Below are 13,913 nucleotides of genomic sequence, written 5' to 3'. Positions count from 1 at the left end.
CGGTCATCTTGCGCGGATTTGAAATTCGAGGTGGGTGGGGCGCAGGGTACAGGATGGCGGTGCGTTTGCTGGCTGACTTTGGGTTCTGTGTTAAGATGTCTCGGGCCACAGGGGACTATGTGGCATTGAATGAAAACGGGAAGGTCGCGCCCTCTGCATTGTGGGAGGCGTTGAAAGAGGTGATCAGGGGGGGGGGGCTATTTCGTACAAGTTTCATATGGATAGGGAGCCAAGGCAGGAGTCAGGAGTAGGTGGGTGAGATCAGGTTTGATTCCTGGCTTGGGTCACTGTCTGTGCGGAGTCCTTCCCGTGTCTGCGTGGGTTTCCTCCGGGTGCTCCGGTTTCCTCCCACAGTCCAAAGATGCGCAGGTTAGGTGGATTGGCCGTGATAAATTGCCCCTTAGTGTCCAAATTTGCCCTTAGTGTTGGGTGGGGTGACTGGGTTATGGGGTGGAAGTGTTGACCTTGGGTAGGGTGCTCTTTCCAAGAGCCGGCGCAGACTCGATGGGCCGAATGGCCTCCTTTTCCACTGTAAATTCTATGATATCTATGATCTTGATGGTGGATAGAGTGTATGCGAGGGATCCTACCCCAGAGCTCTGTTTGGGTTCGCTGAGGGAGAATTCAGAATGTCCAATTCACCCTGACAAGCACGTCTTTCGGGACTTGTGGGAGGAAACCGGAGCACCCGGAGGAAACCCACGCAGGCACGGGGGGAGGACGTGCAGACTCCGCGCAGACGGTGACCCAAGCCGGGAATCGAACCCGGGAGCTGTGAAGCAACCGTGCTAACCACTGCGCCGCCGTGCCGACATATATAGCTCGCGGATAGTCACAGTCCATTTGCAGCCAAGATGAATGGCTGCTTGGTGAAGCACTGGATAGCTAAGAGAGAGCGAGAGAGAGAGAGAGAGAGGCCTGTGTGCAAACAAACTCAAATATTTTTGTCAGTAGGAGGAAATTCCCTTTGTCCCACTCTGGGTTCAAGTTGCCTTTCCAGCTCTGTGTTGTTAGGGGCCGGAGGGGGGTGTGTGTGTGTGTGTTTGGAATTCGCCAGGGTGTACACAAAACCCCTCCTATCTGCTACTTTTAGCAGCATATATCCTTCACACCGGTTACACATTCACCACAGCTGATGAGGAGCTGTTCACGGCTATTAGTCCTCGTCGATGGCCTTTCATGGTCGCTCCCAGTGACCACGAACAGATATTCGTTTCCACTCAAGAAGCATCTCACCTGCCTAAAGTGGAAAAAGACCTGGTTAGAATCAATATAGAACAGTACAGTACAGCACAGAACAGGCCCTTCGGCCCTCGATGTTGTGCCGAACAATGATCACCCTACTTTAAACCCACGTAACCCGTATACCCGTAACCCAACAATCCCCCTATTAACCTTACACTACGGGCAATTTATCACGGCCAATCCACCTAACCCGCACATCTTTGGACTGTGGGAGGAAACCGGAGCACCCGGAGGAAACCCACGCACACACGGGGGAGGACGTGCAGACTCCACACAGACAGTGACCCGAGCCGGGAATCGAACCTGGGACCCTGGAGCTGTGAAGCATTGATGCTAACCACCATGCTACCGTGAGGCCCGTTGAAGCATGAATATGAAGCATGTTGCCACATTGTACCGTTCACTGAATGTTCAGAATGTCGTGTCCATCTTACACTGATGGATGTTCCCGTCTCCGTACTGTGTGTCAACTCATTAAATGTTATTGTACAATGTAAATCTTTCCCCCCCCCCGCAACCCGGTTAGGCAAGAGCTTTCAATTCCTGAATTTCTGAGGTGAAACGAAAAGCCAGGGATTGCAGAGATCGAACTTGAAAATGGGGACTATTTGGAAAAGACAGCAACCGAGCTCTGCGTGTCTCTCTGAGGGAAGGCTGTCTAACTATCGGGCTGTCAAATCGAGCAGAATTTGAAATGTTTCTCCCCCCTCGCTTTTCCTTCTTTGGAAAATATTGGGGGGGGGGGGGGGATGATGTGCTCACTGCTTGAAAAGGGCCGAGACTCTGGCATGGACTTTCTTAGAGTCAGAGATGTTTACAGCATGCAAACAGGCCCTTCAGCCCAGCTTGTCCATGCCGCCCAGTTTCTATCACTAAGCTGGTCCCACTTACCCGCATTTGGCCCATATCCCTCTTTACCCACCCTGCCCATGTTACTGTCTAACTGCTTCTTAAAAGGACAAAATTGTACCCGCCTCTACCACTGCCTCTGGCAGCCCGTTCCAGATACTCACCACCCTCTGTGTGAAGACATTTCCCCTCTGGTCTCATCTCCCCTCTCACCTTTAACCTCTGCCCTCTAGTTCTAGACTCCCCGACCTTTGGGAAAAGATGTTGACTATCTACCTTATCCTTGCTCCTCATTATTTTATAGACCTCTCTAAGTTCACCCCTAAGCCTCCTACACTCCAGGGAAAAAAGTCCCAGCCTATCCAGCCTCTCCTTATAACTCAGACCATCAAGTCCTGGTAGCATCCTCGTAAATCTCTTCTGCACTCTTTCTAGTTTAACAATATCCTTCCTATAATAGGGTGACCAGAACTGAACACAGTATTCCATGTGTGGTCTGACCAATGTCTTGTACAACTTCAACAAGACATCCCAACTCCTGCATTCAATATTCTGACCCATGAAACCTCGCATGGTGAATGGCTTCTTCACCACCCTGTCCACCTGCAACTCCACCTTCACGGAGCGATGAAGCTGTGCCCCTAGATCTCTTTGTTCTGTAATGCTCCCCAACTCCCTCCCATTAACTGAGTAGGTCCTGCCCTTCTTTGACCTACCAAAATGCATCACCCCACATTTATCCAAATTAAACTCCATCTGTCATTTATTTGCCCACTGGCCCAGTTGGCCAGGATCCTGTTGCAAACTTCAACAGGAGAGGGTGAGCTTGTGGGGGGGAGGGCAACCACCAGACAGGGCTTTGCTCCATCTCGCTACTAACTGGGGTCCCTACTGTGGGTAGAAGTCTCCCCGCTCGCCTGTGGTCGGATTTGGTGATGGGCGGAAGGGGGCAGAGAATCTAGCGGAAGGAGGGCTGGGCAAGGAGGGGGCAGGGGAGGGGGGAACGAGGGCTCCCGATGGCACGCGGAGGGGCAAATGAGGTAGGTGAACATTGAACGGCAGAGGGAAGACAAGAGGGGAGAGGAGCTGGACTACATCATGGTTGCGTCAAAAGCTCGCAAGCAAGGGGGTCAAAGGGTAACTCCACATGCGGTGGGAAGAGTCCCAGGTGGGGCACGGGTTCCCCGGAGGTGATGTACTCGGGTGACGGGTGATTGAGTTGAGGAACAGAGTCCCTCTTGAGGCTGCACGCCTCGGTTGCTGCATGGTCTGAGGAAGACAGCTGAGTTGGAGAGAGTGATATGAGTGCGCTGCAACGGTATTGAATTAACGGCGGGATCTTCAAACCCGCCAACTGAGGGCAGGGAACACGCCTGAGTGGCCGTGGGATCTTGCCATTCCGCTGGCAAGACAGTCATCGCAGGGGCCACCACTGCGTTCAGTCTGGAAAATGGGACAATCCCATCCTGCAAGCTTTCCCGTGAACATGGCTTTCAAACGCGGATTGTGAGGCGTTTCCTGTGGCCAATGGCTTGGAAGGAAGTTTGCAAATTCTCTGTGGAGTCAAAGGGATTTGAGTCTTCTTTATCAGTTGAAATTCTTGCTTTGCGTTTCCTCTGGAGGGGTGTGTATCCTAGACCTCTTGGAGCGGAGCTAGTTCCTGAGGCCTTGCCCGGGAATTTCGTCAGGAGCAGAGCAGATAGAATCTCAACCTTGCCTCCCCTTCCCACGTTGACCAACCTCGCTGCCATCCTAGATCCTGGATTGGCATAAGATGGCCTATGGGCGGGATTCTACGATTGCCGACGGCAACGTCGCATTCGACCATCGGCTGGAGAATCCCCGTTTACGCCGAAATCTGCCCCCCCCCTCAAAAACGGCGTACTCCTTTCGAGTAGGCCGCACGCCACTGGGGCGGCCTTCAGGCTGCAGACCGTGTCCAGCGCCGCCACCATCGGGGGGGGGGGGGGGGGGGAGCCGTGTCGCTGGCCGGCGGGGAGGCTTCGGCGAGGGCTGGGGGAACAGGTTGGGGGGGGGGGGCTGATCCGGGGGTGGCGAGGGGGGTTACTGGGGGGGCATTATTAGTCAGGCCGGGTCCGCATGCGCGGCCAATTCTCCGGCCCTATCTACAGGTGAAGCCTGGGGGCTTTACGCTGCGTAGCTGCTCACCCCCCCACCCCCCCCCACCCCTCACCAAGGGACCGAGGATCAGTGCAGCTGTTGCGCCGTTATTTATGCCGTAAAACACCACCGTTCCCACCGTTCAGCACTTAGAATCCCTTTCTGAATAATGACCATTGTCACCTGAAAACGTAGCTGCCATTTAAATGACGCGCCTATTTGTACGCCACAAAATGCCAGCTACACCTTCTATTTGTCTGCACACATCGTATCATTCATGCGTTGAGAGGCTGTGACAACCGTCACGAGGGCCGTGGGGGGTTTGCTGATTGACATCACCTTTGGCTTTGTGAATACAAGTTCCCCTCATGGGCAGGCGGAGGCCCGCCCAGCTGACGCTGATTAGCGGGACCGTTAATTGTCGCCCCCCCAGACCCAGTTCCCGATAGATCCGGGTCGCTGTAGTGGCTTTATTTTCCGTTGTAAATAAACCAGTTTGACCTTTCACCCCTGGACGTATCACCAAGCGAACCGGCGATTTGGCAACCGTTCGAACCGTCGTTCGTCCAGCGTCAGTCTCCCAGGATTTATTTAACATTTAGCAGATGTAAGTGGTTCCTCTTGACAGTGGGAGAATCGAGGGTGCATTGCAGAAGCAAAGATATAAATAAAGATGGCAAGACGTGTTGGTTTAAATCTGTCCCATCTGGTCCTTGATCCCTCCCCCACTGGGAAAAGTCTGTACCGTCCCAAAATCCCTCGTGGTTTTGAACATCGCAACTGAGGGCAGCACGGCAGCACAGCGGTTAGCACTGTGGCTTCACAGCTCCAGGGTCCCAGGTTCGATTCCGGCCTTGGGTCACTGTCTGCGCGGAGTCTGCACGTCCTCCCCGTGTGTGCGTGGGTTTCCTCCGGGTGCTCCGGTTTCCTCCCACAGTCCAAAGAGTGGATTGGCCAGCCTAAAATTGCCCATTTGTGTCCAGCTTGGGTTGTGCGGTTATGGAGATAGTGGGCCTCGGTACGGTGCTCGTTTCAAGGGTCAGTGGCGACTCAAAGGGCTGAATGGCCTCCTTCTGCACTCTAGGGATCTTATCTTCTCTGCACCCTCTCTAATGTCTTCGCATCCTTCCTAAAATGTGGCGCCTAGAATTGGACTCAAAACGCCAGTTGTACCTAAGCTAATGTTTTATAAAGGTTAATTCTTCCTATTTGTAAACCTCAGTATGTGTGTCAATCTGTCCTGTCATTTGCAACAATTTGGGAACATAAGTCCCCAGTTCCCCTGCTTCCTTGTCCTTTTCAGAACTACTTTTAATTTATATATATTTTCAATTTAGAGTACCCGATTCTTTTTTCCCAATGAAGGGGCAATTTAGCGTTGGCCAATCCACCTACCCTGCACATCTTTGGGTTGTGGGGGCGAGACCCACGCAGACACGGGGGAGAATGTGCAAACTCCACACGGACAGTGACCCAGAGCCGGGATCGAACCCGGGTCCTCGGCGCCGTGAGGCAGCAGTGCTAACCCACTGCGCCCACCGTCCTCTTTCTTCACAGTTCTCTGCAAATGAATTCGATTTGTCTGACAATGTTCTCTTGTGAAATCCATCAGCAACCTCCTCACGTTTCACGGTACTTGGGCTGAAGATACAGGCAGAGGTGCGAGGAGATATGGCAGATGGAATTTAACCCGGACAAATGCGAGGTGATGCATTTAGATAGATCCAATTCGGATGGGAGCTATAAAATGACAGAACCATCAGGTGCATAGAGACACAGAGAGATCTGGTCGTGCAGGTCCACAGATCCTTAAAAGTGGCAGCGCAGGGGCAGCACGGTGGCACAGTGGGTTAGCCCTGCTGCCTCACGGCGCCGAGGTCCCAGGTTCGATCCCGGCTCTGGGTCACTGTCCGTGTGGAATTTACACATTCTCCCCGTGTCTGCGTGGGTTTCGCCCCCCACAACCCAAAGATGTGCAGGGTAGGTGGATAGGCCATGCTAAATTGCCCCTTAATTGGAAAAAATGAATTGGGTACTCTAAATTTTATTTTAGAAAGTGTCAGCACAGGTGGAAATGGTGGTAAAGAAAGCATATCGTGCCTTCATAGGACGGGGTATTGAGTATAAAAGCTCAAAGATTATGTTACCGTTATATAGAACGTTGGTTAGGCCGCATTTGGAATACCGTGTCCAATTCTGGTCACCGTACTACCAGAAGGACGTGGAGGCTTTGGAGAGAGTACAGAAATGTTGTAATGTTGAAATGAGTACAGGATGTTGCCTGGTATGGAGGGTATTAGCTATGAGGAGAGATTGAATAAACTGGGATTATTCTCCCTCGAGAGAGACGGAGGCCAAGGGGCGACCTGATAGAAGTTATGAGGAGTGTACGTAGGGTGAACAGTTGGCGGCTTTTTCCCAGGGTGGAAATGACAATTACAAGGGGGCACAAGTTCAAGGTGAGGGGGTAGGTTCAGTGGAGATGTGCGGGGGATGTTTTTTTACACAGAGGGTGGTGGTGGCCTGGAATGCGCTGCCAAGTGAGGCGGTTGAGGCAGATACGTTAGCGACCTTTCAGACTTAGCTGGGTAGGCACATGAACAGACTGGGTGTAGAAGGATACAGGTCGCTGGTCTAGATAGGACACGTGATCGGCGCAGGCTTGGAGGGCCGAAGGACCTGTTCCTGTGCTGTTGTGACTATGTGACTTCACGGCAAGATCTGCAGGGATTGGAAACTGTATGCCACCCCAAGGACGGTGCCATTAGCATATTGTGCCCGTGTGGAGATTGTTAACATACTCAAGTAAAGCAATGGTCTTATCTGGGGAAATCACACTGCATTCCATTCTCAATTAATACTTTGGATAACCTGCTGGGGAAGAAAGAGCCCGTCTTTACCTCAGATAGATTTATTCACGGACTGAAGCATTACAGGCGTATATCTCCTAACCCTATTCTACTCCTGTGTCAATAAGTGCCTCTTTATACACGCTCAAGTAATCATCCAATTCATGCCTGTATACACAATTGATACAACTGTCCGAAAAAGAACCATTATTTTGTGTCGCTCAGTATTTAGGTGTGTTCCCAGTACACGTCTTAATGGCTCATATTCCTTCCAAGCCAACAGAATGGGGAGCAACGTCCTGGTTTCCAGGTATTGGTTTTCAGGCTCTTCGGCTGATGGGATCCTCCAGTCCCGGCAAAGTTGACCTCTTGAGACAGGTGGGGTGGGCGGGAGGGACACACGAACGTCCACAGGGTTCAGCAGGACTGACAGCGGCCAATGGCTCGCGGTCTGTGTGACAGTGGGCCGGGGGGTGGGGGTCAGAGAATCCAGGTCTGTAGTTAGAGTCCCGCCCACCCACCCTCCCTCAAGGGGTCAACTTTAAGTCCGCACGTCCTGGAAGGATTTGTCACATTATTATCACGTCTCCGTCCTCTTCCCCCCCCCAACACGCTGACAGTCACAGGGGTTGTCCTTGATGAAGGCCCAGGAGGCAGCAGTGACGTGCTGTCCGGCGGAGTGAACATTACTTTCAGGGCCTCGAGGCCTCACAGGACTGGCGTCAGAGTGATGATTCGCACAGATGCGCCTGGTGATCTCTATCTTTGAAAATATGGACATAAACTAATTCTGCCATCTGTGAATCTGAGCTTGCATGGAACTATCTCATCAGTAGAGTTTTAAGTAGGTGCCTCAGGATATAAATGACAAACAATATCTCACTACGTGCTACCTGACCCATCAGAACCTTCTGGAAAATGTTTTATTGAATCTTTTGTGCTGATACGTGCTGATTATTACCGGGCCACCTGCCGATCCCCTGTGATTTTGCCTTTTGAGCTGTTTTGCTGTGGTTGCCAGGGGAAACCGATCGCTCAATCCCAGAGACTTTCGGACAACGAGAGTATTGCGCCCAGTTCTCGTCGCCACGTTTCAGGAAGGTGCCCGAGGATCGGTGAGAGGGAGGTTTATCAGAGCGGTTCCGGCGATGAGGGGGATTTTAGTTCACGTTCATAAGAAAGATGTAGGAGCGGAATTAGGCCATTCGGCCCGTTGAGTTTCCGCCGCCGTTCTATCATGGCTGAGATCTTCCTCACCTGCTACCGACAATGTTACAGACCAAGAGCTGGATTGCGAAATCGGCCAGAGCATCTCCTCCCTGGAACATATCTAGGAGGGGGAGTCGGCAATTTAGCCCCCCGAGCCTAAATACCCTCAATGTGATCATGGCTGATCCCATCCTGGCCTCAACTCCACCGTCCTGCCCGTTCTCCATAACCCTTCAGCCCATTACCAATTAAAAATCTCATCTAACTCCTCCTTAACTTGACTCACTGTCCCAGCATCCACCGTACTCCGGGGTAAAATTCCACAGATTCACAATCCTTTGGGTGAAGTAGTTTTTCCTCAACCCTGTTTTAACTTTGCTACCTCTTATTCTTTTTTAAAAATAAATTTAGAGCATCCAATCGATTTTTTTTCCAATGAAGGGGCAATTTAGCGTGGCCAATCCACCCAGCCCGCGCACCTTTGGGTTGTGGGGGCGAAACCCACGCAAACACGGGGAGAATGTGCAAACTCCACACGGACAGTGACCCAGAGCCGGGATCGAACCTGGGACCTCGGCGCCGTGAGGCAGCAGGGCTAACCCACTGGGCCGCCGTGGGCGGCAGAGATTTAAGGCTTTGGTCCAGGGAGATAGTGAGGAAGAACATTGTTACAGGACATGTGGGAATATGCTGGAATTGAGCTGCTGACGTGTGGAGGACAGGAGACGGTGAATCCTTCCATAAGGAAAGTGGATGGGCATTGAAGAAAACACGGAGATATGGTGAAAGAGTGGGAGGAATGGGACCAACTGGATTGACCCAGAAAGAGCCGGCATGGACTCAATAAAGTTGGATTGGATTTGATTTATTGTCACGTGGACCGAGGTACAGTGAAAAGTATTGTTCGGCAAACAGTCCAGACAGATCATTCTTTACATGAAAAAATACATAATAGGGCAGACATAAAATGCAGAATGTAAATATATAGACACAAGCATCGGGTGAAGCATACAGGGCGAAATTCTCCGCCCCCCACGACGGGTGGGAGAATAGCGGGAGGGCCTTCCCGACTTTTTTGACGCCCTCCCGCTATTCTCCCACCCCCCCGCCAAAATCCCGACACGAATCGCTGCCGCCGTTTTTTTACGGCCGGCAGCGATTCACAGCTGTTAGAAGGGCCGAAGTCCCAGCCCTTTACGACCTTTTTACGAACGGCAAACACACCTGGTCCTGCCGTTCGTAAAAACGTCGTGACTACCTGGAAAAAAATAACCATGGCACCGATTGGCACGGCAGTACCACGGCCGTGCCAAGGGTGCCATGGGCCCGCGATCGGTGCCCACCGATCGCGGGCAGCGGGCCCGATGCCCGCGCACTATTTGTCCTTCCGCCGCCCCGCAGTATCAATACGCGGGGCGGCTGAGGGGCAACCCGGACCGCGCATGCGCGGGTTTCGCGCAAAAACGCGATGACGTCACCCGCGCATGCGCGGGTGGAGTCTTCCCACCTGCGCATGCGCGGCTGACGTCATATGACGCGTCAGCCGGCGCTAAATCCGACAAGCGGGCTTAACGATTTTCGTTAAGCCCGACTTGTCGGAGCCTCCGACGTCGGGCTGCTAGCCCCGACCGGGGACCAGAATCGGTCCCCCGTCGGGAAGGGGCGCGATGCCGTAAAACCCGCCCGGGTTTTACGGCAGTTTGACGATTTCTCCCGTTTTGGGAGAATTTCGCCCACAGAGTGTAGAGCTACTCTGCAGAGACGATGTGTGGAGAGATCAATTCAGTCCATAAGAGGGTCGTTTAGGAGTCTGGTGACAGTGGGGAAGAAGCTATTTTCGAGTCTGTTCGTGCGTGTTCTCAGACTTCTGTATCTCCTGCCCGAGGTAAGAAGTTGGAAGAGTGAGTAAGTCGGGTGGGAGGGGTCTTTGATTCCGCTGCCCGCTTTCCCCAGGCAGCGGGAGGTGTAGATGGAGTCAATGGATGGGAGGCGGGTTTGTGTGATGGACTGGGCTGTGTTCACGACTCTCTGAAGTTTCTTGTGGTCCGGGGCCGAGCAGTTGCCATACCAGGCTGTGATGCAGCCCGATAGGATGCCCAAACCAGCGGAGCTGGTTTAGCACAGGGCTAAATCGCTGGCTTTGCAAGCAGACTATGGCAGCCAGCAGCACGGTTCAACTCCCGTACCAGCCTCCCCGGACAGGCGTCTGAATGTGGCGACTAGGGGCTTTTCACAGTAACTTCATTTGAAGCCGACTTGTGACAGTAAGCAATTTTCATTTTCATTCATTTCTATGGTGCATCTGTAAAAATTGGTAAGAGTTAATGTGGACATACCAAATTTCCTGAGGAAGTATAGGCGCTGTTGTGCTTTCTTGGTGGTAGCGTCGATGTGGGTGGACCAGGGCAAATTGTTGGTGATGTGCACCCCAAGGAATCTGAAGTTGTTAACCATCTCCACCTCGGTTCCGTTGATGCAGACAGGTGTGTGTATGGGGGGCCCGATATTGAGGACTATTGTGGAGGAGGTGTTGTTGTTTATTCTTACTGATTGTGGTCTGAGGTTACTGGGCTGAAAAAAATACGTATATTCCTGAGAACGTTTGCTCATTGATGCAGATAGGGGGTGATGTGGGTTAGAAAGGGAGGAGCCAAGTCCTAGGCTTTAGAGCTTTGATATGAGTTTGGCTGGGGTTATGGTGGTGAAGGCGGAGCTGTAGTCAATAAATAGGAGTCTGATGTAGGAGTTCTTGTTGTCGAGATGCTCTAGGGATGAGTGTAGGGTCAGGGAAATGGCGTCTGCTACGGACCGGTTGCAGCGGTATGCAAATTGTTGTGCATCGAGGCATGCTGGGAGTATGAGGTTGACGCGCTTCATGACAACCTCTCGAAGTGCTTCATTACGATCGATGTCAAGGCCACTGGATGAGAGTCATTGAGGCACGTTGCCTGGTTCTTCTTTGGCACCAGTATGATGGTGGTCTTCTTAAAGCAGGTGGGGAGTAGGGGGAGGTTGAAGATGTCCGCAAACACATTTGCGCAGGCTCTGAGTGCACCACCAGGGACTCTGTCAGGACCCGTCGCCTTCCGAGGTTTCACTTTCAGGAAGGCCGATCTGACTTCGGAAGCTGTGACGTTGGATATGGATGTGTCCGGGGCGACTGGGGCCGTTGACAGCGGTTTGAAGGTTTCCTGCTCGAATCGAGCATAGAATGCATTCAATTCATCGGGGAGGGGTGAGCTGCTGCCGGAGATTCAACTCGGCTTTGCTCTGTAGCCCGTTATGTTGTTTAAGCCTTGCCACAACCGACATTGTGCGTTCCCCGATAAGGATGTTTGTATTGAAGCACACACATGGGTTAGCACTGCTGCCTCACAGCGCCAGGGACCCAGGTTCGATTCCCCGCTGAGTCACTGACTGTGCGGAGTCTGCACGTTCTCCCCGTGTCTGCGTGGGTTTCCTCCGGGTGCTCCGGTTTCCTCCCGCAGCCCAAAAAGATGGGCAGGTTAGGTGAGGACTATATGCATCCGATTTTAATCGGCCCCACAACTGCCGTGCCTGGATGTCTGCTTTTCCTGAACCGTCCTCACATAATACTCTGAATTCTTAACCAATTGTCCGGGTCAGTCCTTTACAGGGATGGAACCTGACACTCGGATTTAAATAGCATTTTTTAATAGCCACTGGATTCTCATAGAGTGCTTTCTGGCCAATGTAAGGTCGTAAACAAAGCCGCCAATTTTTCAGGCAACTCTTATAGACAGCAATGTGACAATGACCCAATAATCTACTTGTTGAGATGCTCGTTGAAGTATTAATATTGGTGAGGACACCAGGGTTAAAATCCCCTCCCCAACCCAGCTGACAGGCCCTTCTTTGAAACCGTGTCACTGGATCTTTGAACTCCATCTAAACAGGCGAATGAGATGGACATCCCATCTGAAAGATGACCCCCCCCCCCCCCCCCCCCCCCCCCCCGACAGGGCAGCCCTCCCTCAGCTGTGTAGCGCCAGCTGTTTTTGAGTGAACCCAGAGCCTTGGGCCTCAGGAGAAGTGCATGGTGGGATTTCTTTCAATTGTTAGCCCGTGTGACGAGGAGATTGAGCCTCATGTCACTCCTCGGCAGAGGTAAAGGCCAATCTTGGAGGAGGGGGGGGGGGGGGGGGGGGGGTAAAATCTCCCCATTCCTTCCCAGCCAGTGAGCTGGGTTAAAACAGCCTTTACTAACTGTGCCAATGATCATGGGCAGTGCTGGCCTAAACATATCGAGCCAACGTTCTCAGGAATATACATACTTTTTTCAGCCCAGTTACCTTAGAACCGACATGATGGGATGGAGAGGGAGAATTTTAAAGCGGCCTTTTATCCATCTCTGGGATCTGCGGTCGAATCCAGCCCAGATTTATGGGGATGAAGGCCTTTTTTAAGTGCCGTATATAAAATGTTCAAATTTGGTCTTTCTCGGCGACCTTGAGGGCCTCAAGCAAGCAGAAGACTTGCCATGGAAATGGGGCCGGAGGGTTTTAATTATCAAACATGTTATTTCCTTTTGCGAGCGAGACTGGGAAGCAATGCATGTTTTAATCTTAATATATGTCTTTTAAATGTACGCTAAACGACACGATGCCCTATAATAGGAGCAGGCAACGCTGGTATGTTTGAAGTCTGGGATTGTGCAGTCTGTTTTTTAATCAGGTTTAGGTTCAAAGGGTAATGAATAAATGCAGCGATGGGGAATTTTATTTCCACACAGTTCCACACCCAGCTTTTGGTCGAATTTTAATAAATGGATTTTGTACTGTTAATATCTGTGGTAGATAAAGGCAGCGATTAACAGGGCCAAGACAAAATGAACTGGCAATCATTTAAATTATGTGATTCGTTATAATTTCTCGGCTATAGATAGTTATAGAACATTACAGCGCAGTACAGGCCCTCGATGTTGCGCTGACCTGTGAAACCCCTCTAAAGCCCATCTACACTATTCCCTTATCGTCCATATGTCTATCCAATGACCATTTAAATGCCCTTAATGTTGGCGAGTCCACTACTGTTGCAGGCAGAGCATTCCACGCCCTTACTACTCTCTGAGTAAAGAACCTACCTCTGACATCTGTCCTATATCTATCTCCCCTCAATTTAAAGCTACGTCCCCTCGTGCTGGACATCACCATCCGAGGAAAAAGGCTCTCACTGTCCACCCTATCTAATCCTCTGATCATCTTGTGTGCCTCAGTTAAGTCACCTCTTAACCTTCTTCTCTCTAAAGAAAACAGCCTCAAGTCCCTCAGCCTTCCCTCATAAGATCTTCCCTCCATACCAGGCAACATCCTGGTAAATCTCCTCTGCACCCTTTCCAATGCTTCCACATTCTTCCTATAATGCGGCGACCAGAATTGCACGCAATACTCCAAATGTGGCCGCACTAGATATCGTCGTTTGCCCCACAGGAATGTGGGTATGAGCGCATAGAAACATAGTAGGCCAATTTCCCCTTCTCGAGCCTACTCTGCCATTCATTATACTCAGTAACCTGTTCCCGCTTCCCTCCCCACCCCACCCCGTATTCTTCGATCCCTTTCGTCCCAAGTGTTGTATCTAACTCCTTCTTGAAATGTCGCTGAATTATTTCGAGTTGAG

This window comes from Scyliorhinus canicula, chromosome 26, assembly GCF_902713615.1.
Source record: "Scyliorhinus canicula chromosome 26, sScyCan1.1, whole genome shotgun sequence".
Lineage (NCBI taxonomy): Eukaryota > Metazoa > Chordata > Chondrichthyes > Carcharhiniformes > Scyliorhinidae > Scyliorhinus > Scyliorhinus canicula.
This window is presented reverse-complemented; position numbering follows the sequence as displayed.